This window comes from Meleagris gallopavo, chromosome 30 (genome assembly GCF_000146605.3).
Source record: "Meleagris gallopavo isolate NT-WF06-2002-E0010 breed Aviagen turkey brand Nicholas breeding stock chromosome 30, Turkey_5.1, whole genome shotgun sequence".
NCBI lineage: Eukaryota > Metazoa > Chordata > Aves > Galliformes > Phasianidae > Meleagris > Meleagris gallopavo.
The window spans coordinates 1,130,753-1,133,335 of NC_015040.2; the positions used below are offsets into that span (position 1 = coordinate 1,130,753).

The window sequence follows — 2,583 nt, forward strand, 5'->3', positions numbered from 1 at the left end:
TTTTAATTTGAGCCCAGCTCTAGCAAGGTTCCCCAAGGAACGGGGAGATCAGAAACAAACCCAACGCAGGGAACCGCAACGCTGCCGGTCTGGGGGGGCCCCCAGAGAAATGCCTTGAGTGCAAAGCCAGCATGCTCCGGGAGCAGAGCACAGGATCCAGCATCTGCTGGGAGGTGCGGGGGATTTGGAGAGCCTGAAAGCTCTGTCTGTGTGCTTTGAAGCAGGTCAGCCTCCCGCGGGGAGCAAGGAAGTGCCAGCAGCCCGGCCGGGAGCAGCTCGCAGCCCGCCGGCAGCCAGGGATGCTCAGCCAGCAGCCTCGTGGTTTGTTCGACCCTTTGCCCACCGAACCGAAGCTGCTAATTAGCTCTAACAACAGGGACGTCTGTTCCTCTGAAGTCTCCAGCCTGAAAACGCCCCAGACCAATTTCTTCTAAATCCTCCTCCCCTTGCACATCCATCAGGAATAACATCCACTTACCGTGCTCCCTGCCCCCAGGCTGAGTCTGAACCGGTGACCTCGAGGTGAAAGCGCTTGAAAAGCTTTGGCCCTCCCCGCAGCCAGCACGCTCCCAGCGGGATTTTCAGCAGCACTTACAGAGCAGAGTGTTTTAGCAACCACCATAGCGCAGCAGCCCCCCAGCCCTGAGCCACGCTGCCCTTTCACACGGGAATCCCCCCTGCCCAGCTCTGGCCCTGCCCTGGGAGCAGCTGTGGGACCTGGGGTCAGGCTGCAGCTACCCGTGCTGCTCGGCCGGCTCCCGTCTGGAGCTGCTGCACAGCACAGGGCTGGGGGAACGCCAGGCTTCAGCCCCATCCTTGTGCTTGGATAAAGAGAGCGCTGCCATGGGCTCACGGTGCTCTGGGCTCTGTGACCCCTAAAGGCCCGTGGTCCCATAACCCACCTGATGCCCCGTAACCTGCCCGCAGCCCCATCACCCACCAAAGGCTGCAGGACCTGTCTTTTATCAAGGCCCCATAACCCAGCCAAGGCTCTGTGACCCCACCTGATGCTCAGGAGCTGTGACCCCCCCCGAGGCCCATAACCCACCTTATGCCCTATAACCCACCCAAGACCCACAGCCCCATAGCCCACCAAGGGCTGCAGGCCCCGTGATCTACCAGGACCTGCAACCCAAATGAAGCCCAGGTCCCTGCAATCCAGCCAAGGCCCTGGGTCCCATAACCCACCCAAGGCTCTGTAACCCCACCAAGCCTCACAGCCCCATAACCCACCTGGTGCCCTGTAACCTGCCCACAGCCCCATAATCCATCAGAGACAGCAGACCTTGTAACCTACCCAAGGCCCAGGACCCCATAACTCACCCAAGGCCCTGTAACCCCGCTGAGGCCCATGGCCCCATATCCCACCCAAGGCCCTGTAACCCCGCTGAGGCCCATGGCCCCATATCCCATCCAGGGCCCTGTAACCCCGCTGAGGCCCATGGCCCCATATCCCACCCAAGGCCCTGTAACCCCGCTGAGGCCCATGGCCCCATAACCCATCAACAACTGCAGGCCCTGTAATACACCAAAGCCCCATAAGCTGCACAGAGCCCCATAACCCGGCCAAGGCCCAGGGCCTCACAGCCCATCATAGACAACAGGCCCTATAACCCACCCCAAGATCCCATAACCCACCCCAAGGCCCAAAGCACTGTAACCCCCCATGACCCTGTAACCCCCCAAGGCCCCACAACCCACCATAGGCTGCAGACCCTGTAACCCCCCCAAGGCCCAGGACCCCATAACCATCAGAGACTGCAGGCCTTCTAAACCACCCCAAGACCACATAACCACCCCATGGCCCTGCAGCCCACCCAAGGCCCTGTAGCCCCCCAGCACCCGTAACCCCACTGAGCCTCAGGCTCCCATCCAGCTCCCATACACCAACCCACTCCCCCCCCCCAGATTTTGGCTGCTCAGCCCAATCTCTGCTGCACGCCTCACAGCCCCCTTCCCCAGGGGAAGGAAATTCTCCCACTCCAGCTGGCCTGGGAGATACCAGAGGAAGATGTTATCAGGGCAGGCTCGCTAACCAGAGGACGGCTCTAATTATTAAGAGCCAATTCTATTACAGCCATCACAGCCCCGGGGCAATGGGGGGCCATGCCCTCCTGAGGGGCCCCCGCACCCCCCCCTTGCTTAGCATTTCTAAGCAAGAAAACAGGCAGCACGTCACCATCTTAACCAACCTTCTTATTTCTTTATTTGAAAGGCACAGCTTGTACGTCCTTGATACAGCATTTTCAGTTCCTCTTATTACAGGTCAAGTGATTAAACACAAAAAGCAAAACAAGATCTGTCTAAAGGACTATATACAAACACCAGATTATTATTTAGTTTTATTCTTCTTTTGTCGTCGTCGTCGTTGTTCCATTTTTTGTATTATTATTTTTTTAGAAGACACGCTAGCGCACGGAGATAAGAACAGAGAAAGCTGCTGTATCCTCTACAGGGGGGTGTGGGGGAGGGGACCGGGGGGCTCCCAGGCACCCGAATGCCCCTCAGCCACCCCCAGGCTCCCAGCCCCCCAGCAGTGGGTGTTCTGCCAAGGGGGGGCGGGCAGCAGGGCCCCCCCCAGCC

The 2,583-nt window shown here is 59.1% G+C and overlaps 1 protein-coding gene across 1 annotated transcript in view; it reads right to left on the reverse strand.

The window, feature by feature from the left end:
• The window catches only part of TLE5 (TLE family member 5, transcriptional modulator), a 9,550-nt gene that overhangs the window by 2,308 nt on the left and 4,659 nt on the right, over nucleotides 1-2,583 (reverse strand). The gene's annotated exons all lie outside the window — the stretch shown is intronic.